This window comes from Arachis stenosperma, chromosome 4 (genome assembly GCF_014773155.1).
Source record: "Arachis stenosperma cultivar V10309 chromosome 4, arast.V10309.gnm1.PFL2, whole genome shotgun sequence".
In the NCBI taxonomy this organism is placed as follows: Eukaryota; Viridiplantae; Streptophyta; class Magnoliopsida; order Fabales; family Fabaceae; genus Arachis; species Arachis stenosperma.
Window position 1 is genome coordinate 103210772 of NC_080380.1, and position 27252 is coordinate 103238023.

Here is a 27252-nt window from a genome sequence, read left to right on the forward strand (position 1 = left end):
TTTGTCATTGTTGTTCAAGACAATTTGTGTTTAATGGGTTATAAAATATCCAATATGGGATGGCACACTATTTTATCTAAGGTTGACATTGAAACCTTCAATATTGTTCCTTGGAGGAAGTTTATGGAAAATAGATAAAGAAAAATTCTTTTGTAACTCCAGTTTTATTATTGGTGAAGATCTAATCAGAATTCACGAAAGGATTAAAAGTTCAAAGAGGACAAATATACCTCTTTCAACAGAGGTTTCAGTATCCAAAATCAATATGATTACTCACGAAAGGAATACCAATTACTATAGTTCATGGCCCTATGAGATGTGTGTCAAGTCTGCTTTAATTGTATCTCAAAGGTTGCTTATTCCCTGAAGGTTCTGTGTTGTTTGGAAGTAGTGTTATTAGTATTTCTTTTATATTATTAGTTGGTTTATCAAATGTTGTAATCATGTAGTTGTATCAGTTATTGATAAATATATCATGAAGTATTTTTTAATGTGACTTTTTTTATGTTGATAAGTAGTTGTATCAGTTAGTGATAAGTAATTAATAAAGTGTTATTACTATTTATGATGAATCTAAAACTCTTCTGCTCTCACTTTTGAACAAAGTAAGCCCAATTCATTTGTTATTATAGAAATGTTCTTTAATGTATCTAAAAATAATGTAAACAATTATAGTACTGGAGTTGAAATCATTCAAAATATATATATATATATTTAATTTAATATACTAAAATAACTATTTTTAAATAATTTATATTTATTTAAATAAATAATATATTTAAATAATTATCTTTTAGTGTTTGGGATTTAGAGATTAGGATTTAGGGTTTAGGTTTTAGGATTTAGAATTTAGGGTTTATTATTCAATGTCTAAATTATTTATTTTAAAGTATATACCTATTTTGAGAAAAAAGGATTATTAAATATCAAATAAATTTTAGACAATAAAATTTAAAGATAAAAATGTAGAGGTAGGTAAAATAAAGAATTTTCAGCTATGAAAATAAATAAACTGAAAATCCTAACAAACCTACTCCAAAAGAATTTCGAATCAAACTCAGCCAGTAGATAATAGAATCATCATTATCAACAGCAACCCTAAGCAATAGCTATTCCAATCCATCGGTCACTTGCACATAAAAAATATCACTCAGTATACCACAACACGCTACAGAAGTAGATAGAATTAGCAATATGAGAAGCAACTACAAATCTAAATAGAGTACTTGTAAAGTGAAGCCTACTATCCTCGGTGATCACTAATCCCAAACAATCATTAAATTAATCAATGTAAACCCTACTACATGTTCTGATAGAAGATCTTCATGCACCCTTGTCATCATCAAATCGGAGAGAGAAGCTATTCATCGCTGCCATGATCAGAATCGAGAGAACGCTACAACAGGCAACTATAGAGAAGGGGTGGACATCATAGGACAAAATCATATCGCGGCATCTGCCTCCTTCATATAGACCGTAGCCTTTTCGGATCTATAGGAGAGTTGTTGAGAGACATGAAATGTAAGAGTCTGAAAAGAAGAAGAATGCGAACACCATCATGCCATTTTCAAAAGACCCCTAAAATTGAAATAAAAAGTGGAGTGAAAAGGGGTTTATAGGGTTTGGAATAAGGAACGGTATAATAGAATAGCTATGGAAAAGGGGTCTATAGGCAGGAGGCAAATTGGAAGAGTATAGGAAATGGGTAAGGTTTATAAATAATCTTTTTATCTTTTAAGAAAAATTTTTCTATCACATCAATGTTTCTCTACTCAATCAAAACTAAAGTAATAGAGGAAAAAAAAGAGCATAGTCAACATTCTATTAATTATATAGAATTGAATTACATTTTATGATGACTTAAATTTGAATTAGAATTAAATTAAATTTTAGTAATTAAAATGAATTAATAAAATTCTAGAATAGAATTGAAATTCAGTGTTTAAAATATCTATAAATAAATTAAAATTTTATGGCAGAAAACTTTATCTTTTATTAATATAACATTATTTTTATACAATAAATATATTTATTTATTAAACTATATGAAATAATTTAAATACATCTGAAAATTTTAGATTTAAAAGTCACTAATATTAATTAATTTGAAGAAAATGGAAAATACGACAACGAAGATGCTTTATAAAACCGAAAAATATAACGACCAATTACTAAAAAGAAAACAAATATAATATTTTAAAAATGAAACAGAATAATTAATATTATATTAATTATATAGAAGTGAATTGAATTTTATAATGAATTTCCATTAGAATTGAATTAAATTTTAATATTTCAAATGAGTTAATAAATTTTAGACAAAAAAATTTAAAGCTAAAAAAATGTAGAGGTAAGTAAAATAAATAATCTTTAGGTATGAAAATAAAATTAATCGAAGACAAATATGTACGTACGTTGTCATAGATTGTTTTATATCCGAATTTTAATTATTAGATTAATCTACATATTAATTTATAGTTAAATCAACTAGGTATATACATGTGTATAAAAACAAATCATTCTTACACAATGAAAAAAAGGTAGAGAAAACTAAAATCTAAAGAAAATTCAAGTAAATGAGTTTGTGATGCTTTTTTATTCCTACAATTTTATCATCTAGCGTTTACATATTTATTAAAGTAGGGTGTACTTTAATGACTTTTCTAATTTCAAACACTAGGATTCTATATTTTTATCGAGTATTGTTGTTAACAAACTCACATTGAAAGCTTGGTATACCATTTACAATAAGTTAGTGAAAATGAGTGGTATCACACCCAAACATTCTTTTTTTTTTTTCGGATCATAAGTTGCCTAACGAGTTGATGATGGAAATATTTTTCAAGCCTGACCAGAAAACCGTGATGCAGTATAGGATTCTTAATAAGTTATGGAATAAAATGTTCCCACCCTATAGTTTAATGAAAGAGCTTACATTTAAGAACATAGATAAATATACAAGTGTGTTTCTCCATATTAAGCTTCCACTGTAGGAAACTTCAATAATGAATATGACAAGCATTGATCCTATTCACGGTGTCGTGAGATCATGTGAGCTACCATTCATCGTGTCTAATCTTGGTTGGTGAAATATCATGTTTAAACTATGGCAATATTTGTATAACGTACACTATTGATGGCTTTTTGTCTGAGTTGATTGTGTGGAATCTTTTGATGAAATGTGTCAAGTTTCTTTTTGATCTTGCTTCTAAACAATGTTGTCTAGCTGTTTTTGGTTATGCATTTGGGTATAGTCGAAAAACTGATAATTATTTCATAGTTTATGTTTCAAACGACATTTTAATGATAAGTTTTTGCAATATCATGTGTTCGACTCATCACAAGACTCTTGGATTAATGGTAGAAGCAGGAACTTAAGGCTATATAGGTTAGGATATCACAGTGTTGTCGATCAATCAAAGGCGTTTTGGATTAACTGGGTGAAAAGTACACAATATTCTGTTGCTAATTGTGCTGTCATATTCGATATATATCTTTGTGAGTTTAAGAAAATAAAGGTTCCAAGGAAAGCAGTTAAAGACTTTCAATATTTTATTGTTTATGAGGATAATCTTTGCTTTGTATCTTATGAGAGTAGACTAGATGGAAATCGGGTCAACTTTTGGAAGGTAGATATCGAAGATGGTGGCTTTTTTCATTAGAAGCATATAATAGGGATAAGTGGTATACAAAATTGTGATAATCAACAATGGCGCCAAAGACTTGGAGCTCTCAAACGTGAATCACACTTTGTCACAACTTCGCACAACTAACCAACAAGTGCACTGGGTCGTCCAAGTAATACCTTACGTGAGTAAGGGTCGATCCCACGGATATTGTCGGTATGAAGCAAGCTATGGTCATCTTGTAAATCTCAATCAGGTAGATAATAATGGTTATAATGGTTTTCGAATATAAAGATAAATAAAGCATAAAATAGAGATAGAGATGCTTTGTTCCTATTGAATCTCTGCTTTCCTACTGCCTTCATCCAATCTTTCATATTCCTTTCCATGGCAAGCTGTATGTTGGGTTTCACCGTTCTCAATGGCTATCTCCCGTCCTCTCAATGAAAATGGTTCAAATGCTCTGTCACAGCACGGCTAATCATCTGTCGGTTCTCGATCATATTAGAATAGAATCCAGTGATTCTTTTGCGTCTGTCACTACGCCCAACACTCGCGAGTTTGAAGCTCGTCACAGTCATCCCATCTCAGATCCTACTCAGAATACCACAGACAAGGTTTATACTTTCCAGATCTTAGGAATGGCCACTAATAATTCAAGCTTATACCACAAAGACTCCGATCTTTTGGAATGAAGGCTAAGAGATACGCGCTCGATCTAAGGTAGAACGGAAGTGGTTGTCAGGCACGCGTTCATAGGTGAGAATGATGATAAGTGTCACGGATCATCACATTCATCATGTCGAAGTACAGCGAATATCTTAGAATAAGAATAAGCTGAATTGAATAGAATAATAATAGTAATTGCATTAATACTTGAGGAACAACAGAGTTCCACACCTTAATCTATGGTGTGTAGAAACTCCACCGTTGAAAATACATAAGAACAAAGTCTAGGCATGACCGAATGGCCAGCCCCCAAAGTCTAAGAACTCAATGTCCAAAGATAGATACCAAGATGTCTAATACAATAGTAAAAAGTTCTATTATATTAAACTAGTTACTAGGGTTTACAGAAATAAGTCTTAGTGCAGAAATCCACTTCCGGGGCCCACTTTGGTGTGTGCTTGGGCTGAGCTTGAGCTTTATACGTGTAAAGGCTTCTCTTGGGGTTAAATGCCAAGTTGTAACATGTTTTTGGCGTTTAACTCTGGTTTGTGACGTGTTTCTGGCGTTTTACTCCAGAATGCAGCATGGAACTGGCGTTGAACGCCAGTTTGCATCATCTAAACCCGAATAAAGTATGGACTATTATATATTTCTGGAAAGCCCTGGATGTCTACTTTCCAACGCAGTTGAGATCGCGCTATTTGGAGTTCTGTAGCTCCAGAAAATCTATTTCAAGTGCAGGGAGGTCAGAATCCAACAGCATCAGCAGTCCTTTGTCAGCCTCCTATCAGATTTTTGCTCAGGTCCCTCAATTTCAGCCAGAAAATACCTGAAATCACAGAAAAATACACAAACTCATAGTAAATTCCAGAAATGTGAATTTTGCATAAAAACTAATAAAAACAATGCCAAAAAGCGTCTAAATTATCCGCTCATCACAACACCAAACTTAAATTGTTGCTTGTCCCAAAGCAACTGAAAATAAAATTGGATAAAAAGAAGAGAATATACTATAAATCTCAAAATATCAATGAATATTTGTTCTAATTAGATGAGCGGAACTTGTAGCTTTTTGCTTCTGAACAGTTTTGGCATCTCACTTTATCCTTTGAAGTTTAGAATGATTGGCATCTCTAGGAATTTAGAGTTCAGATAGTGTTATTGATTTTCCTTGTTAATTATGTTGATTCTTGAACACAGCTACTTTTATGAGTCTTGGCCGTGGTCCTAAGCACTTTGTTTTCCAGTATTACCACCGGATACATAAATTCCACAGACACATGGCTGGGTGAACCTTTTCAAATTGTGACTCAACTTTGCTAAAGTCCTCAGTTAGAGGTGTCCAGAGCTCTTAAGCACACTCTTTTTGCTTTGGATCACAACTTTAACCACTCAGTCTCAAGCTTTTCACTTGGACCTTCATGCCACAAGCACATGGTTAGGGACAGCTTGATTTAGCCGCTTAGGCATGGATTTATTTCCTTAGGCCCTCCTATCCATTGATGCTCAAAACCTTGGATCCTTTTTACCCTTGCCTTTTGGTTTTAAGGGCTATTGGCTTTTTCTGCTTGCTTTTTCTTTTTCTTATATATATTTTTTTCGCCATTTTTTTCGCAAGCTTTTGTTATTCACTACTTTTTTTTGCTTCAAGAATCAATTTTATGATTTTTTAAATTATCAATAACATTTCTCTTGTTCATCATTCTTTCAAGAGCCAACAATTTTAACATTCATAAACAACAAGATAAAAAATATGCACTATTCAAGCATTCATTCAGAGAACGAAAAGTATTGTCACCACATCAATATAATTAAACTAATTTCAAGGATGAATTTGAAACTCATGTACTTCTTGTTCTTTTGTATTAAAAACATTTTTCATTTAAGAAAGGTGAAGGATTCATGGAATTATTCATAGCCTTAAGACATAGACACTAGACACTAATGATCATGTAATAAAGACACAAACATAGACAAACATGAAGCTCAAAAACCGAAAAACAGAGAGATAAGAACAAGGAAGTTAAGGAATGAGTCCACCTTAGTGATGGTGGCACCTTCTTCTTGAAGGACCAATGGTGTTCTTGAGCTCCTCTATGTCTCTTCCTTGCCTTTGTTGCTCCTCCCTCATAGCTCTTTGATCTTATCTAATCTCATTGAGAATGATGGAGTGTTCTTGGTGTTCAACCCTTAATTGGTTCATGTCATGACTCAATCCTTCTAGAGAAGTGTTGAGTTGTTCCCAATAGTTGTTTGGAGGAAAATGCATCCCTTGAGGCATCTCAGGGATTTCTTTATGATGAGCTTCCTCATGCGTCTCTTGAGATCCATGAATAGGCTCTCTTGTTTGCTCCATCCTCTTCTTAGTGATGGGCTTGTCCTCTTCAATGGGGATGTCTCCTTCTATGACAACTCCAGCTAAGTTGCATAGATGGCAAATGAGATGAGGAAAAGCTAGCCTTGCCAAGGTGGAGGGCTTTTTGGCTACTTTGTAGAGTTCTAGAGGGATGACTTCATGAACTTCTACTTCCTCTCCAATCATGATGCTATGGATCATGATGGCCTGATCCACAGTTACTTCGGATCGGTTGCTAGTGGGGATGATGGAGTGTTGGATGAACTCCAACCATCCTCTAGCCACAAGCTTAAGGTCCAGCCTTCTCAATTGAACCGATTTGCCTTTTGAGTCTCTTTTCCATTGAGCTCCTTCCACACATATGTCCATGAGGACTTGGTCCAATATTTGATCAAAGTTGACCCTTCTAGTGTAGGGGCGTGCGTCTTCTTGCATCATAGGCAAGTTGAACGCCAACCTTACGTTCTCCGGACTGAAATCTAAGCATTTCCCCCGAACCATTGTAAGACAATTCTTTGGGTTTGGGTTCATGCTTTGATCATAGTTCCTAGTGATCCATGCGTTTGTATAGAACTCTTGAACCATTAAGATTCTGACTTGTCGAATGGGATTGATGAGAACTTCCCAACCTCTTCTTCGGATCTCATGTCGGATCTCCGGATACTCATTTTTCTTGAGCCTGAAAGGGACCTCAGTGATCACCTTTTTTTTTGCCACAACTTCATAGAAGTGGTCTTGATGGGCTTTTAAGATGAATCTCTCCATCTTCCATGACTCAGAGGTGGAAGCAATTACCTTCTCTTTCCTCTTTCTTGAGGTTTCTCTGGCCTTAGGTGCCATCAATGGTTATGGAAAAACGAAAAATCTATGCTTTTACCACACTAAACTTAGAATGTTGCTCGCCCTCGAGCAAAAGAGGAAAGAATAGAAGAAGAAGAATAAGAGATGGAGGAGAGGGAGAGAGGTGTGTATTCGGCTAAGGGGGAGAAGAAAGAGTTGCATTGTGTGAAAATGAAGAAGGATGGAGGGGTTTATATAGTGGAGGGAGAGGGGTTTGGTTTCGGCCATTTAGGGTGGGTTTTGGTGGGAAAGAGATTTTGAATTTGAAGGTAGGTGGGGTTTATGAGGAAGAGTGGATGGATGTGATTGGTGAAGGGGTAATGGGAAAGAGAGATTGAGGTGATTGGTGAAGGGTATAATGTTATTGGATTGTGTGAAGAAGAGAGGAGTGGGGTAGGTGGGGATCCTGTGGGGTCCACAGATCCTGAGGTGATCCTGTGGGGTCCACAGATCTTGAGGTGTCAAGGATTTCTCATCCCTGCACCTTTTAGGCGTGTAAAACGCCCTCTGTATGCAATCCTGGCATTTAACGCCAGACTGTAGCTTGTTTCTGGTGTTAAATGCCCAGATGTAGCCTGTTTCTGGCATTTAACGCCAGCCTGATGCTTGTTTCTGGCGTTAAACGCCAGCTTGGTGCTTGTTTCTGGCGTTAAACGCCAGACAGATGCTTGTTTTTGGCGTTTAAACGCTAGACAGCTCTTCCTCCAGGGTGTGCTTTTTCTTCTACTATTTTTTATTCTATTTTTAATTTTTGCAATTGTTTTGTGACTCCACATGATCATAAGCCTAATAAAACATAAAAGAACAATAGAAATATAGATAAATAAAAATTGGGTTTCCTCCCAATAAGCGCTTCTTTAATGTCAATAGCTTGACGGTGAGCTCTCATGGAGCTTCACAGATGTTCAGAGCATTATTGGGACCTCCCAACACCAAACTTAGAGTTTGAATGTGGGGGTTCAACACCAAACTTAGAGTTTGGTTGTGGCCTCCCAACACCAAACTTAGAGTTTGATTGTGGGGGCTTTGTTTGACTCTGTATTGAGAGAAGCTTATCGTGCCTCTTTTCCATGGTTGCAGAGGAAGATCCTTGAGCTTTAAACACAAGGTAGTCCCCATTCAATTGAAGGACTAGCTCTCCTCTGTCAACATCAATCACAGCTCCTGCTGTGGAAGGGTCTTCCAAGGATGATGCATTCATCCTCATCCTTCCCAGTGTCTAAGATTATGAAATCAGCAAGGATGTAATGCCTTTAACCTTCACTAACACATCCTCTACCAATCTATAAGATTGTTTTATTGACTTGTCTGCCATCTCTAATGAGATTCTTGTAGCTTGTACCTCAAAGATCCCCAGTTTCTCCATTACAGAGAGTGGCATAAGATTTATACCTGACCCCAGGTCACACAGACTCTTCTCAAAGGTCATGGTGCCTATGGTACAGGGTATTAAGAATTTACCAGGATCTTGTTTCTTTTGAGGTAAAGTTTGCTGAACCCATGTATTTAGTTCACTAATGAGCAAGGGAGGTTCACCTTTCCAAGTCTCATTACCAAACAACTTGGCATTCAACTTCATGATGGCCCCTAGATATTAAGCAACTTGCTCTTCAATTATATCTTCATCCTCTTCAGAGGAAGAATAGTTCTCAAAGCTCATGAATGGCAGAAGGAAGTTTAATGGAATCTCTATGGTCTCTATATGAGCCTTAGATTCCTTTAGGTCCTCAATAGGGAACCCCTTTCTGTCTGGAGGACGTCCCATGAGGTCTTCCTCATTGGGATTCACGTCCTCCCCTTCCTCTTTGGATTCGGACATTTTGATTATATCAATGGCCTTGCACTCTCTTTTTGGATTATCTTCTGTATTGCTTGGGAGAGTACTAGGAGGAGTTTCAGTGATTTTCTTACTCAGCTGACCCACTTGTGCCTCCAAATTTCTAATGGAGGACCTTGTTTCACTCATAAAACTTAAAGTGGCCTTAGATAGATCAGAGACTATGTTCGCTAAGCTAGAGGGGCTCTGCTCAGAATTCTCTGTATGTTGCTGAGAAGATGATGGAAAAGGCTTGCTATTGTTAAACCTGTTTCTTTCACCATTATTAAAGCCTTGTTGAGGGTTTTGTTGATCCTTCCATGAGAAATTTGGATGATTTCTCCATGATAAATTATAGGTGTTTCCATAGGCTTCACCCATGTAGTTCACCTCTGCCATTGCAGGGTTCTCAGGATCATAAGCTTCTTCTTCAGAAGATGCTTCTTTAGTACCGTTGGATACATTTTGCAATCCATTCCGACTTTGAGAAATCATGTTGATTTATTGAGTCAACATTTTGTTCTGAGCCAATATGGCATTCAGAGTATCAATTTCAAGAATTTCCTTCCTCTGAGGCATCCCATTACTCACAGGATTCCTCTCAGAGGTGTACATAAATTGGTTATTTACAACCATGTCAATGAGTTCTTGAGCTTCTGCAGGCATTTTCTTTAGGTGAATGGATTCACCTGCAGAATGGTCCAGTGACATCTTAGAGAACTCAGATAGACCATCATAGAATATATCTAAAATGGTCCACTCTGAAAGCATGTTAGAAGGACACTTTTTGGTCAACTGCTTGTATCTTTCCCAAGCTTCATAGAGGGATTCACCATCTTTTTGCTTGAAGGTCTGAACATCCACTCTAAGCTTGCTCAGCTTTTGAGGAAGAAAGAACTTAGCCAAGAAGGCCGTGACCAGCTTATCCCAAGAGTCCAGGCTATCTTTAGGTTGTGAGTCTAACCATGTTCTAGCTCTGTCTCTCACAGCAAAAAGGAAAAGCATGAGCCTGTAGACTTCAGAATCTACTCCATTAGTCTTAACAGTATCACAGATCTGTAAGAACTCAGTTAAAAACTGATAGGGATCTTCTGATGGAAGTCCACAAAACTTGCAGTTCTATTGCATTAGAGCAACTAGTTGAGGCTTCAGCTCAAAATTATTTGCTCCAATGGCGGGGATTGAGATCATTCTTCCATAAAAATTGGAAGTAGGTGTAGTATAATCACCAAGCATCCTCCTTGCGCCTCCACCATTGTTATTGGGTTCGGCCATGTCTCTTTCTTTTTTGAGATTCTCTATAAGGTTTTCTCTGGATTGTTGTGCTTTAGCTTCTCTTAGTTTCTTCTTCAGAGTCTTTTCAGGTTCAGGATCTGCTTCAACAAGAATGTCCTTGTCCTTGCTCCTGCTCATATGAAAAAGAAGAGAATAGAAAAGGAAGAGGAATCCTCTATGTCACAGTATATAGATTCCTTTATGTGAGTAGAAGAAGAAAAGAATAGAAGAAGGATGAGAAAAATTTGAACATAGAGGAGAAGAGAGGGTTCAAATTTTTAGATGAAGAGAAGAGTTAGTAAATGAATAAATAAATAGAAGGAGATGAGAGAGAGGAGTTTTCGAAAATTATAGAGAAAAAAATAGTTAGGTGGTTTTGAAAAAGATAAGAAACAAACAAAAAGTCAATTAGTTAATTGAAAAAGATTTAAAAATCAATTTTGAAAAGATAAGAAGTTAGAAAAGATTTTTGAGATTGATTTTGAAAAAGATATGATTTGAAAAGATGTGGTTGAAAAAGATATTTTGAAAAAGATTTGAAAAGAAAATTAAAAAGATTTGATTTTTAAAATTAAAATTGATTACTTGACTAACAAAAAACTAAAAGATATGATTCTAGAATTTAAAGATTGAACCTTTCTTAACAAGAAAGTAACAAACTTCAAATTTTTGAATCAATCACATTAATTGTTAGTAAAGTTTTCGAAAATCATGAAATAAAGATAAGAAAAAGATTTTGAAAATCAATTTTAAAAAATTTCGAAACTAATAGAAAAAATGAAAAAGATTTGATTTTTAAAAAAGATTTTGAAAAGATAAGATTTTTAAAATTGAAATCTTGACTTGACTAACAAGAAAAAACTAATTTTAAAAAATTTTGACTAAGTCAACCCAAAGATTTCAAAATTTTGAGTAAAATAAGGAAAAGATATTTTTTTATTTTTGAATTTTTAATGAAGAGAGAGAAAAACACAAAAATGACTCACAACATGAAAATTATGAATCAAAACACATGATGCATGCAAGAACACTATGAATGTCAAGATGAACACCAAGAACACTTTGAAGATCAAGATGAACATCAAGACTTATTTTTGAAGATTTTCAAGAAAAGAAAAATATGCAAGACACCAAACTTAAAAATTTTCAATGCTTAGACACTATGAATGCAAAAATGCATAAGAAAAACAACAAAAAATACAAAACAAGAAAATTTAAAGATCAAACAAGAAGACTTGTCAAGAACAACTTGAAGATCATGAAGAACACATGCATGAATTTTCGAAAAATTTTTGAAAAAAATAAATAAAAATAAAAAAATATGCAATTGACACCAAACTTAAAAATTGACTCTAGATTCAAACAAGAAACACATAATATTTTTGGTTTTTATGATTTTATTAATTTTTTGGATTTTTCAAAAATTATTTTGGAAAAATGCAAACAAATAAAAATATTTTTGAAAATTTTTTTGAAAAGAAAATTACCTAATCTGAGCAACAAGATGAACCGTCAGTTGTCCAAACTCGAACAATCCCCGGCAACGGCGCCAAAAACTTGGTGTACGAAATTGTGATCATCAACAATGGTGCGAAAGACTTGGAGCTCTCAAACGTGAATCACACTTTGTCACAACTTCGCACAACTAACCAACAAGTGCACTGGGTCGTCCAAGTAATACCTTACGTGAGTAAGGGTCGATCCCACGGAGATTGTCGGTATGAAGCAAGCTATGGTCATCTTGTAAATCTCAGTCAGGCGGATAATAATGGTTATAATGGTTTTCGAATATAAAGATAAATAAAGCATAAAATAGAGATAGAGATACTTATGTAATTCATTGGTGAGAATTTCAGATAAGTGCATAGAGATGCTTTGTTCCTGTTGAATCTCTGCTTTCCTACTACCTTCATCCAATCCTTCATACTCTTTTCCATGGCAAGCTGTATGTTGGGTTTCACCATTGTCAATGGCTACCTCCCGTCCTCTCAGTGAAAATGGTCCAAATGCTCTGTCACAGCACGACTAATCATCTGTCGGTTCTCGATCATATTAGAATAGAATCTAGTGATTCTTTTGCGTCTATCACTACGCCCAACACTCGCGAGTTTGAAGCTCGTCACAGTCATCCCATCTCAGATCCTACTCGGAATACCACAGACAAGGTTTAGACTTTCCGAATCTTAGGAATGGCCGCCAATAATTCTAGCTTATACCACGAAGACTCCGATCTTTCGGAATGGAGGCTAAGAGATACGCGCTCGATCTAAGGGAGAACGGAAGTGGTTGTCAGGCACGCGTTCATAGGTGAGAATGATGATGAGTGTCACGGATCATCACGTTCATCATGTTGAAGTGCAGCGAATATCTTAGAATAAGAATAAGCTGAATTGAATAGAAGAATAATAGTAATTGCATTAATACTTGAGGAACAGTAGAGCTCCACACCTTAATCTATGGTGTGTAGAAACTCTATCGTTGAAAATACATAAGAACAAGGTCTAGGCATGGCCGAATGGCCAACCCCCAAAGTCTAAGAACTCAATATCCAAAGATAGATACCAAGATGTCTAATACAATAGTAAAAAGTTCTATTTATATTAAACTAGTTACTAGGGTTCACAGAAATAAGTCTTAGTGCAGAAATCCACTTCCGGGACCCACTTTGGTTTGTGCTTGGGCTGAGCTTGAGCTTTACCCATGCATAGGCTTCTCTTGGGGTTAAACGATAAGTTGTAACATGTTTTTGGCGTTTAACTCTGGTTTGTGACGTATTTCTGGCATTTTACTCCAGAATACAGCATGAAACTGGCGTTGCGTCATCTAAACTCGAATAAAGTATGGATATTATCTATTGATGGAAAGCCCTGGATGTCTACTTTCCAACGTAGTTGAGAGTGTGCAATTTGGAGTTCTATAGTTCTAGAAAATTCATTTCGAGTGCAGGGAGGTCAGAATCCAACAGCATCAACAGTCCTTTGTCAGCCTCTTATCAGATTTTTGCTCAGGTCCCTCAATTTCAGCAAAAAAATATCTGAAATCACAGAAAAATACACAAACTCAAAGTAAAGTCCAGAAATATAAATTTTGCATAAAAACTAATAAAAACATCCCTAAAAGTAGCTAGATCATACTAAAAACTACCTAAAAACAATGGCAAAAAGTGTATAAATTATCCGCTCATCAATAAATAATATTGGTATTATTATTAATCCTAGCCTAAAGGTTGGTGTTGAATTTCTAATGTTTAATGAAGATGACAGAAGCAATGATAATGATAATGTTGCAGCATCTCTTGGATTTTCTATCTCTAAGCTCAATATGCATACTAGATGTAGCAAAACTTTTGTATACAAGACACAGATATAAAATATAATGTTTAAGTCTGATACTAAAATTCTTCAGGGTTTGCTTAGGCCATGAAGGATGAAATAATTATACCACAATGCTTTCTTATAAAAAATACTATATATATGATAGTACTACGCTGTAAAAAGTTCTTTAGGCTCTTATGTTTCAACTTTAAATTTGAGATGTATGTTGTAGTTGCTTTATGACAATTATCTGATTATTATTAAGAGAATTTATTTATTTGATATAGTTGTGTACATTATTCTCGTCTATTACTCTTAATTTCCTAGCAAATAAACATTTTTTTTTAACTACACAATCTTCTAAAAGATATATTTTTTAATTAACAATTTCTTTGTAACATTGAATTTAGTAATAAATAAGAATTATCATATATTCATATTAATACATAGAAACCATTTTATCAGTCCAATTGTATTTATTTGGTAATTGAAGCCAAACATAGATAAGAAATCTGTAAAATTGATGGGTTTAGAGTGAATTTTTAAAGAAAGTAAAAGAATCACTGAACATTATCACTAAATGTCTATATTATTTATTGTAAAGATTTTTAGACATTTCGCCGTTGTTATTATGTGAGGCTGGAGTAATACTCAGAGTTGGAATTATTCAATGTATATAATTTAAAATTCCAAAATTACTATTTTTTAATCTTTTAAAATTATTTAAGAAATTAATATATTCGAAATTTTGTATAATTGATTTTCTTAGATATATTAACTAAAATTAGAGAATAAAATAGATGACTATTTTGCAAAAAAAAAAAATATTTAGTATCAATTAACCTTTAGACAAAAAAATATAAAAATATAGAGATAGGTAAAATAAAAATTTTTTTACCTATGATAAATTCAACAAAAAAATCAGTTTTTAAAATTTTTGAACATTTTTTTCAAAGTTTTATTTAAAACAATAAATGTAAAAATTTGACGAATTACGAATCATATTGGATTCTTTTTGTAAGAGAAGAAAATAGAAAAAGTAGTCTAAAGTGTAGAAATAGATTTAAAAAAAAAATCTTAGAGTTGGATTTAGGATTTAGGATTTAGGCTCAGTTTGGGTAATCAACTTAATTAAGCTCCTTTTGATAAAATAACTTAAATAATAAATGACTCTGTTAAAAGTAACTTATAGATAAATTATTTTGTGTTTGAATTTTTAACTCTAAAAGTGTTTATTTTATAGAAATGTGATGAAAAGTAGAAGTATTATGAGAGAAGTCATTTTTTTTAACTTCTCTATAAGCTCCTAAATAGTTTCTTAAAAAATTATAATTTAGTTTTGAAAATTGCACCAGACATTAATACTACTACTTTTCATAAGTCAAAAGTTAAAAAAAGTTACCTCTAAAGTTTTCCAAACGGGCCTTTAGAGTTTAGGGTTACAGTGAAGGGTTTACATTTTACAATTTGAAATTTAGGTTTGAGTTGTTTTGGGAGTTAGGATTTAGGAGTTATAGATAATGATATCCAATTAATTTATGCAATAAAATTTAAAACTAAAATCGTAGAAGTAGATAAAAAGAATTGTTAGGTAAGATAAAAATGCATCAAAGGAAGAAGTTGACTAAATTGATGAACAATTTTTTTAAAACTTTTTTTAAATTAAGGAATGAAAAATTTTAGGGATTACAAATAACATCGGAGTTTTTTGTACGTGAAGATAATAGATATAGTGATTACATAAAACTCTTAGGATGAGAAAAACATATGTCAAATTACTAGAACTCAATCGTGAATAAAAAACTTTGAAATTGATGGGATTGAGGTGTATTTATAAAGAAAGAAAAAGAATCAGTTACCATTATTAATTAATGTTTATATTATTCTTGATAAATATTTTTAAACATATCTTCAGTGTTATTATGTGAGAGATGGATTAATAGTTAGAGTTGAAATTATTCAATATATGTGTGTATATTAATTTTATATTCTAAAATAATTATTTTTTTAATCTTTTAAATTCATTTAAGAAATTAATGTATTCAAATAATTAATTTGTTTAGATATATTAACTAAAATTAAAAAATAAAATAAATATCTATTTTGAAAAAAAAGAGAATATTTAGTATAAATTAATCTTTAGAAAAAAACTTTGTAAAATAAATATATATGTATTTATATAACATAAAGAATTTATAGGTATCAAAAAATATTCATCAGAGAAAGTAGTTGTTTAAATTGATGGATAATTTTTTTAAAAACTTTTGTAAGTGAGGAGAATAAATAAAATGATTAAATATATATAAATTGATGTAAAAAATTCTATTTTAAAAAAAGTCAATCATAGATAAAAAATAATTGTTTTTAAATCTTATAAATTCCTTTAAAAATATTGATGTAAAAAAAAATCTATTTCAATAGACACATATATTCGGGGTTTATGGCAAAGAAAATTCATATTAAAAATTTTAGTATAGTAACATACAATAAAATTTTATGAGTAAAAAATAATATTCATGATGTAACCATAGTTGATTAACTACTATTGATTTATAGTGCACAACACATATTATTATGATATCAAAAAGCGCGTGAGTATTTACCAAGCTATGTACATAATGAATAGTACTATTTGATCATTTTCTTCTAACTGAAGTATAATATATTATTAGAAAGCTTAGTAAAAAAAATCAGATTAACCTTATAGCTCAGCCAGAAATATTTATTTAGCAATTATCATACTATAAAATATTTATATAAATTCGATAAATTGCTCCAACTGCGGCACATTATTTTTGAAATTATGAGGTGTGGTTCTATCACTTTGATATTCTATTTTAGTACAAAAATATCCATTGACAATATACGCCAGACTTCATCTACAAAGAAAGATTTTTCTAAAAATGAACTAATAGAAATCTTGGTGAAGACCGAACCAAAGACGGTTACCAGGTATAAATGTTTGAGCAAACAATGATACTGCCAATTATCTTCCTATTAATTTATGAAAAAAAATTTTTAGCAACCAAAGGTAGGCATTTCAACATTCTGTTAACATTTAGTTTTTTTCCATGAGACATCGGGTGTGAATAACTTACAAGCATTCATAGAAAATCTTAAGTCATTACACCTATTAGGTTTTCATTCAATACATCCAAATTTGGATGGTTGAGTGTCATTGGATGTGACAATGGGTTGAGGTGTGTAAGGTTCAATCTTCATGGACTCCCATCCGAGATCATGCTATGGAATCCTTTAACAAGGTGAACACGAGTTTTAAAAGATTCTGGATCAATTTGTTTTTTGCATTTGCATGCTGTTTGTATATATAATTTTGGATATATGAGTGGCATTGATCAGTACTATGTAGTTCACGGTTATAAGAGAAGTTTTTGAAACAGGAGGCTGAAATTCACATATTATGATTCTCAAATGAATACTTGGACTGAGCATGTCACCGATGACAAAGTAATTCAGTACTTAATACATATTAATAGATATATTATAATACAACAAGCTATTAGATATATCTAAAATATATTTTTTAAATCCAACCCTTTAAATGCTACTAAGATTTCAATATAATATGATCTACACACATAAATAATCTAACAAATCCCAAGTTTTTGGGGTTATAGTTGCAACAAGTTTCTTTGTAATAAATATCATCTATTAGATAGGAGCAATCACTTTATAAATAGGTTGTGTGTTAGGAAAGAAATATCATGCTAACATAAATTTTTAATTGTTAAAATAACAAATGAAAGACATCATAAAAAAAGTCAATGATTTGAAATATTGATAGCCCTATATATTTCTGCTAACCACAATCTATATGAATATATGAAATTCTCATTTAATATTATTTATAGTTGAAACAAAAGTGAGTGATTTTAACAAGTACTTATTTATGGAGTTCTTTTTGTATGAACACATTCCCCCAGGGCTAGAACTTGGTCCTGAGCTCTCATCGTATCCTCAACAGTAAAAATTGTGCCCTTCACATTCTCTAACAACTCCCCCTTATGCTTCTTCAACTTCGTCATCCTAGTCCTTAAAGCCTCCGCTTCGGACAGCAACACGATGGCCTTGGACTCAGCGTCGGAGGAGCACTTACGCTCACCAACAAGCTGAGTGAGAAGAAAAGTTTCAGCCTCCGAAAGCCAGAGAAGCTCGGCATCAGCATCTTCGGCATCCTTTGTTGCCTTTAGTCGAGCCGTCTCCGCCGCCTCCAACTCCCACTTCAACTTCCTGACCTCCGCCTGAAATTGGCGAAGCTTGCCATCCAGGAGACCCATTTGAGCCAGCACTGGCTCCGCCTTGCGGACGATGACGGTAGTACGGAGAAGAGCCCAGTATGCCGATCCATCATTGACAGCACCGGTCCCTCCTCCTCCATGTTCTCACCAGTCCCGCCCTCCTCCGCTTCCTTCTCCCCTCAGTGGTCAAAACCACCACCACCTCCTCTTCAAGCCCAGTAGCAATCGGCCTAGGTGAAACAAGAACCCCACCTCCAGTCGAGACCATTTCCTGAGAAACAATCCAGGAATCTACCTGAGGACGGAATTGAGGAGTCAAATGAGAAGCTTCCCCGCCCTTTTTCTAAGATATAGCGGCCTTCAACCTTGCCAACTGGGTCAACCCGTCGGCCATCTGGACTGAAAAGAGAGAGAAATACAAAGCGTAAGTCTCAAACCCAGAAAGAAGAGATAGGTCAAAAGAAACATTTAATAAACACACACCAATATAAGTTCGGCACGTCTCCGAGTCACCTATGACGTCCCGGGGATTCAACGGCCGCTCTTCAAAGATCAACCACAAGACATCAGCGATGTTTTTATTCTCATAAGAGAGCATCTTGTAAGTGACGCGCATCAAATACAACCCACCAGCACCAAAGTTCCAGTACGTCGCAAATCGCTGCCTCCCTCGAGGGTCAACCAAAAGGGATGGTGACCCCAAGCAAGGCACACCTTAAAATACTTCCCTTTAAAACCATGAAAGGAGTCTTCAAACAGCCTAAAGATCCGTTACTTCGGCTGAGCTTGAAACGATACATAACCGTTTTTATGCTTCCCTCCTTAGTCGGAAGAGTACATAAAAAGAAAAACAGGAACACTTTCACCCGAAAAGGAAGTTCTAAGTACTCACAGAATAACTCAAAGGTCCAGATGGCCGCCCAACTATTAAGATGTAGCTATAACGGCGTCACCGAATATTGGTTGAGCAGTACCTACACGAACTTCGAGAATATTCATTATTTTTCCCTTGCAATTTGGTTTCACGTTTAGTAATAAACACAAATAGAAAATTCATTACATGTATACTTGCATTTTATAAAATATTATATTGTAAATTGATAAATTAAATTTTGAAGTATCATATTATTTAATTGGTATATATCATTAATTATTTGTTTTGTAATTCTTTTAGATAAATATTAATTTTACCGTTTGTTTTCATATATCATTTATGTAAAGATAAATTAAATTTGTCCTATGTAATATCAATTGGTTAACATTTAGTACTAATTATTTACTATATTGCTTCTATTTTAATGAACCAGCTCCTCATTCATAACAACTTTTATTTTAGGTTTAATTATTCTATCAGTCTCTATAGTTTCATTAAATTTTTAATTAGATCCTTATATTTTTTTTTTTTTTGATTGAATCCCTATACCATATCAAATTTTGTAATTAAGTTCCTATCGTGACAAAAACTTTGGAATTAATGGAATATTCTATTAAACAAAATAAATATATAACACTTGATTAAATATTATATATAATTTAACAAAATTTTTTTTAATTCTAACATTTTTATCATGGTAGGGACTTAGTTATAAAATCTAATTTGGTATAGAGACTCAATTGAAAAAAAAAATATAAGAATCTATTTAAAAATTCGATAAAACTATAGAGACCGACAGAATAATTAAATTTTTATTTATTAACTAAAATTCTATTTTGCATGATTCTCAATTCTACTATTTGACAACAAATAAATTAACCATTTTAAGTTTTTTTTTTAATTTTATTTTACAATCTTAATTTTGTTTTGCTTTGTATTTTTTGTTTAATTTATTTTTAATCGAATTTGATTTGTTTGTTTATTCTAAAATTTTGTTATTATATTTTTTAAACTTCTTATATGCAGTTTATTTTTGGGAAAAAATTATAGCACTAATATTTAAAAATAAGAATGTAACGAAAAGAAAGAGAAAAGGAGTTGAAATAAAAAATTCAATAACAAAAGTCAATATTATAATTACAATTAAAGCTTTATTTTTTTAATATGTCTTTTCTCATGCAAAAAGAGTAATTAAAAACTAAAAATACTATTTAAATTTTTTAAATGAATAACTAAGTCTAATATTTCAATTGAGAATTTATTCCTACTCTCATTTTTTCTTTGTAACTTTTGCTTTTTGTTTTTTTCAAATACAAGCAAATAACAAAGGTGAAATAATGCAGATATATTTGCATTTATTTAAAAAAATGATTGCTGATTTGTTTTATATAGGTTGTAAATCAAGGCGTTATAACATTTGATTATTGTAGAATTTTTTTGAGATTTTTCTATCAATACTTAATTTGGTATATTTTAAAATCTAAAATAATAAATCGTATTACTTCTTTATTTATGTGTAAAATTATTTTTATTTTGGATTTTGTACATTTTCAAGTTATAACTTTGTTATGTTTATACTCTTAACATATTTTTGAAGATAATAACCTATTTCTTGGTGACATAACGTACTTATGAATAAATAACTTTAAATTTAAAAGAAGTTCTTGATTATTCACTTGCATTTCATATCTTTAATTTTTATTTAATTGTCTTTAATATTATTTGTTTATTTATTTAAAAATTCTCTTCAAAAAACTATCAATTTAGTATTCAAATTATTTTCTAATTTTGTCTTTAGATATGTTTTCAAATTACAACCACCATATTTTCACTCAACTATATCCTATTCAAGAAAAACAACCGAATAAATATCTAAAATTTTCTTTCTTCCTTTTTTTAACTATTTCAACCCTTAATATTCACAATTATTTAATTTTTCTCTTTTTTATTATTTCTTAATAATTTTATATAAATTGAAAAATTATTTTATTTTATTCATCAAAATAAATTATGTTATCATCGTTATTTGTTTATTCAACCAAGTGACCAACTATAAAAATACGAATAATTTTTATTTTTTTAAAATTTTTAGAAAATATAACTGCAATGATCATTGAATTATATGGCTTAAAATTTAAAGATGGTTTTGTAAATGAATATTGCTTGATAAAATTTTATATTCTTATGAATTATTTCTATGAACTTAAAAACTAAAGGAAACAAAAGTTATTAATACCCATAAGGATAATTCAAATGCTCCATTAACATAGATTTAGCATAAATATAAAAATTTATATTTTAAAATTTAAAACTAATTTTACTTTAATTTTCTTTAATAAATAAGAGACTATCTTAATAAAAATCTTTTATAATTGTAAAAATATAATTTTTTTAAAATAATAGAAAAGTAGTTAACTAAACACGATAGTACCTATTTATATATTGTCCCAACAAATAAAGCCAGACCCAATAACGAAGAAATACCCACCAAAATTGGAGGCTTCCATAGCATACTCGACCTCTTCAAAGAAGTCAGACACTGTGAAGGAGCTCAGCCCTACCTGCCGAAACAGGAAACTGCCTTCGGGGATTTCTTCTACAATCTCTATCTTTTCTAGAAGATAGACCTCAACAATAAAGGTGAAACTATCGCAACGAAGGTGGTTTTCAAATCTACTATAAATACACTGACACCCCTTAGGTATTATTTATGTTTTAATTTATTAAAAACATACCTAAAGCCCTTGCTAACTTAAGCATTGGAGTCTCTTGTAGGTACCACCCCCACTTCCTCATGTAACCCTCAAACATTGGTTCCGTTGTCGATGATCTGGGAATCAACCATTGATAATGGTGGACCACGAGTACGAAGATGGGCATACAGCATCAGAATCTGAACCTGAACCCCAACAAGAGGACCATGCCCTCGTCGTACTTCCACCACAAAAAATAAATACCCTCCATGGAGAGGGAACATCAAGAAACCCCTTCCAGAGATGGATTCAATCAGAGATCCACCAACCTGAGAATGAGGAACCTCCACAAATAACGGAGATACTGGGTATAGTCCATGATCAACGAGAGCAACTAGAGCAGCTCAAACAAGAAGCTGAGTGACAACGAAAAGTAGAACAGGAACTACGGAGAGAGGTAAAGCGATGAAGGAAGCTGGAAGAAAAGCTCTTAAAACTATAAGCCGGCCTTCGAAGATGGAATAACCGAGCAGATAGGGAGGAAAGCCCCCTATGAGGAGAAGATCCATTCATGGAAGAGATCATGCAGGCTAAAGTTCCTAGGAATTTCAAAACTCTCAACATGGATCTCTACAGTGGAATGACCAACCTGAGGTACCATCTCAGCAACTTTAAGAACTAGATGTATCTGGCTGACGCCTCGAACGCCACCTGCTACAAAGGCTTCCCGACAACTTTAACCAAAGCAGCAATGAAGTGCTTTGAAAACTTACTCGCTCGGTTGGTCACTGGCTTCGATGACCTGGCAAGGAAGTTTCTTACCAAATTTTCTATCCAGAAGGATAAAGTAAATCATTCCTTGAGTTTGTCAGGAGTTAAATAAGAATCCAGAGAAACGCTTCAAAACTATATGGAGCGATTCAACAAAGCATGTCTAGAGATACAAAATCTACCCACTGAAGCTGTGACCATGGTGCTAGTTAACAGCCTCAAAGAATGGTCATTCTCTTAATCCATATCCAGGCGATGGTGCAGATTTCCTAGATCCACAAACTAACCGGCAAGTGCACCGGATCGTACCAAGTAATACCTCAGGTAAGTAAGGGTCGATTCCATGAGGATTGATGGACTGAGAAACAATGGTCAAATGACTCATTTAGTCATGCAAGCAGAAAGCTGTGTTTTGAGGGTTATAAAATGCATTAAACAAAAATTTCGAAAGTAAGAAAGCAAACAATAATAGTGAGGTAAAAAATATAGGAAAAAGTAGTTAAGGTTTCGGAGTTGTTTATTCATCTAGATTAAGTTTTCTTACCAGCTATTTTAATCATGCAAGATTCATTTCATGGCAAACTGCAATTGACTAAACCCTAATGTCTTAGTGATTTAGTCTCCTCTAACCCAAACCAACCGCCAATGTCTTGGACACTTAATGTAGATTAGAGGGTTAAGTTCAATTCTAGTTTATGACCATAAAAATCCTAATTACCCAAAGCTAAGAGGATTATATGTCACGTATCCCGATTAGTTCAAGTAATTAGCAATTTTGGAGGAATTCGCTTTCAAGTTGTTGTTCAAGAGAGCTAACTTTGTTGAGAATTACAAGAACACATATAGAATAAAGGTTATATTGTCATCTACCCAAATTCATAAGATAAAGAACGAAAGCAATCCTTAAAACTAAATCAATACATCAATTAAAATAAAAAAATAATAGTCTTAATCCATAGGAATAAACAGAGCTCCAAACCTTAACCGAGGAGGTTTAGTGGCTCGTGACTTATAGAAAAAACAAGGGTTTCGAAAAGTGAAACGTGCGAAAGGGAGAAGATCCCCCTAAAGGGTGAATCTTTTCCCTTTTATATCTAACCTAATTTGATTTGATACTAAAATAAAATAATAAATTCTAAACTTAAAAGATTTTTTTGTAAGAAAAATAGCCAAAAAGAGATAAAATACAATAATTAAAAGCTAAATCTAGCTAAAGATACTTCTTTGGGTGAGGTTGACCCGCACTTCTAGCGTTTAGTGCCAGAATTAGCGTTCAGCGCCAAGCGAGACAGTGAGTTTCCATTCGGTTCTATCTTCTTTGGCGCTAAACGCCAGGCTCGACATCTAGCGCCCTTCGAGACAGTGATTCCAAAAGAAAAATATAAACTATTATATATTGTTAGAAAGTTCTGAAAGATGGCTTTCCAATGTCACTAAAATTTGTCAATTGGACATCTATACCTCAAGTTATACTCATTGGAGTGCAAAGAGGTCAGTGTTGACAGCATCCACTTTCTTCCTTTTTTTTGCACAAAACTCTACTAAATTGATTCGAATTTCACCTAAAATAATTAAAACACAAAAACCACTCAAAGTAGCATCCAAGGAGGATTTTAACACTAAAACATACTTAAACTCAATAAATTCTAACTTAAAAGAAGCTAAAAATAGGGATAAGATGTTCACGCATCACAACACTAAGAAGGTACTATAGCTAGGTAGCGTACCTTATTTCCTAGCGTACTCTTTTTTCCAACCTTAGAATTTTTTTTCTAAAAGGGGTTTTTTCTGAAGGAGGTTTTAATGAGGCACTAAAGCAAAGACTAAGGGTGTTCAAATCCTTAGTGCATAGGTTTATGTAAAGGAATTTTTTGTTTATTAATAAAGTTCCTATTTCTTCCTTCAAAAGTTTCCTATCAGAAACGCATTAATTTAAGCTCGACAAATCATGAAAAATATTGTCCGACCAAATATGATCGGCAAGATAAAGCGACGAGGTACAAAATAATGAAAAACATTATATAAACAATTTGTGAAAACCGACCTCAATACGGTGGACAAAAACGAAGTGTAAAAGTAACTTAACAGAGTCTGACTACACGAAGTCGAAACTAGGAAAGGAAACTAGTAAACAAATTCACTATTTGTCATAAAATTTGCCAAGATAAGACATCCAACAACTATATTTAGCTTTTAAGAACTAGCTTCATTTACTTAAAGGCAGAAAAGTTCTTAAAAGGCCAAAAAGTAACTTGAATATGACTTTAAAAAGTTGTTATAAATGCAACTATAATAAAAGAAAAGTATTCAAAAAAGTTACTAAGCTATTACAAAGAAAGTGTTCCAAGACCCACAAGTCGGGTAATCTTAAAAAACTCACAAGGCAAAAACAACTTAAGGACCAGTGCCAAGTAGCGGATTGAGATCTTCACCAGTCTCGACATCCTTACCTCAGACAGTGGGAGTCAAAGCATGTACTGAGACCGGGACAGCAGGGATGGGACCAGGAGGTGAAGAAGGGGCCTCAACATTAATAGTCTCGGGCTGGACCTCGGGAGTCTAGGAAGCCTCTCCACCTTGAGTCTTCGGATCGGGCACAAGCTCCTCCCCCTCGTCTTTAGGAGCAGGTACAATCTTTCCATCCACAACAATATTGTCCTGACTGAATAAGGAAAGATCGATCTCGGGAGCCAAGACCTGGACCTGAGCCTTCAAGTTCTCAAACATTTTGTCCATCCCCACGACCACGGACTCCTGGAGGGAAGCATACACCTCTCGGGCAGTTTTCAACTTTTCTTGGAGGTTGAGCTTCTCCCTATAGACCTGGGTATAGCTCTCTTCTGCCCTCTTCTGAATCCCGTCTGCCATGGTGGCAGTAGCCTCCGTCATTTTCACCCGGGCCCGAGCCTTCTCCAAGTTGGAATTTAGCTTTGCCTTCTCCTCTTCTAGCTTCTCTTTCAGCCCTTTTAGTCTTTCCACCTCAGCACGGGCAGTCTCCAGAAAACTTTGTGTAAAATTAAGACAACTTCTCATAGCAGCAGTCTTAGGGGCCGTGGTATCTACGAAACAAGAATAAAATTTCATTATAAAAACAAAATTCAACTAAAAAAGTCAAAGAAGCTAAAGCTAAGGAGGCTACCTAGCTCGGACTGAAGTTGATCGGGTCCCTAAGAATCTCTTTGTGTCTAAGTAAAGAGTCCAACCCCAAAACTCTTGAAACACGTCCACAAAATATTTTTTGACTTCATCTAGCTTATCTATAGTATATTTAGCTATCACAGGCTGCTCTTGCCAATACAAGAGAAAGGAAGGCTCGTCATTCTCATCTAAATAGAAAGGCCAAACATCTTCTACAGATCGGATTTTAAAGAAGTAGTTCTTTGATGCCAGGGCATCTTGGCTAGTTTTACTAGCCATTTTTTTGTATGTTTTAGGTTGGTTTCATGCATTTTCTTAGGAAATAAGCAAGTATTTGGTTGAATATGCATCCATACCTTGATTCAAGCAAGCAATGTGAATTTTGAATATTTTCATGAGAATAATGCTAGAATTGAATGATAGAATGAATCATGCATCATCTTATGATTAAGAGCAAGAATTTGATGCACTTTGATTGATTTCAGGTAACAAGAAGCAAAGGAGACCCACGTTAGTGCTACTAACGTAGGCACTAACGTAGAAGGAAGGAAAGCTTGGAAAGTTAATGGCAACATTAACGCCACTAACTTGAGCGAAGGGCAAGAAGACCTACGTTAGTTGCCCCGTTAGTGCCAATAACGTGGGAACTAACGCAGAAGAAGGAGCAAGCATCAGAAGTTAGTGGTGACGTTAACACCACTAACTTTGACGAAGCAAAGGAAGACCCACGTTAATGGCCACGTTAACGCCACTAACGTGAGCCATTCATATGGAGAATGGAGCAACATCGAAAGTTAGTGGTGACGTTAACACCACTAACTTTTGCAAAGCAAAGAAGGCCTACGTTAGTGGCCACGTTAGTGCCACTAACGTAGGCACTAACATGGGTAACATCTCACTTGGTATCCTGACCATGCCTTCTTCAAACAAGAATAACTTGAGCCACAAAGCTCCATATGAAGTGATTCCAGTGGCATTGAAAAGTAAGAATCTAGAGCTCTCCATGAATATATGGCACTACATGGTGGACACTAAATTTGAGGGAGAAAACCTATAGTAAGGCCAGCTGACCTCTTCACCTTCCAGGAAATGTAACTCGAGCTATAGAGCTCCAAATGATGCGTTTTTGAAAGCATTGGAAAGTAGACATTCAGGGCTTTCCAACAATATATAATAGTATGGGGTGGACATTAAGTTTGAGCTTCAGAACCTGGCATTCTTAACTCCCTTAACGCTGACGTTAGTTGCCACGTTTGTGCCACTAATGCCAGCGACAATGCCAGGGACCTTGTCTTCTTCAAAGGAGCATAAATTGAGTTACATAGATCCAATTAAGGTGATTCCAGTTGCGTTATAAAGTTGACATTCAGAGCTTTCCAATGATATATAATAGTTTATAGTGGGTATGAAATTGCAGCACAAACAATAGGCATCTTTAAGCCCCAAAAACACCAAATAGTTAGTAAGTGTAACGTTAGTGCCACTAACTTTAGCACTAACACCACACTTGTAATGTTAGTATGGTTAACGCCAGCACTAATGCTGGCACCTGGACCTCAACTTGATTCACTTCTTTCTCAAGTCCACTTCAAAGTTCAAGCAAGCAAGCCCACAATTGTCA

At 33.8% G+C, this 27252-nt stretch overlaps 1 non-coding gene across 1 annotated transcript; it reads left to right on the top strand.

The window, feature by feature from the left end:
* Nucleotides 1-10072: 10072 nt before the first annotated feature.
* LOC130978692 (small nucleolar RNA R71) lies at nucleotides 10073-10180 on the top strand. The gene has a single exon (XR_009086311.1). It is a non-coding gene; the product is annotated as a small nucleolar RNA R71 (small nucleolar RNA).
* The last annotated feature ends 17072 nt before the right edge of the window (nucleotides 10181-27252 follow it).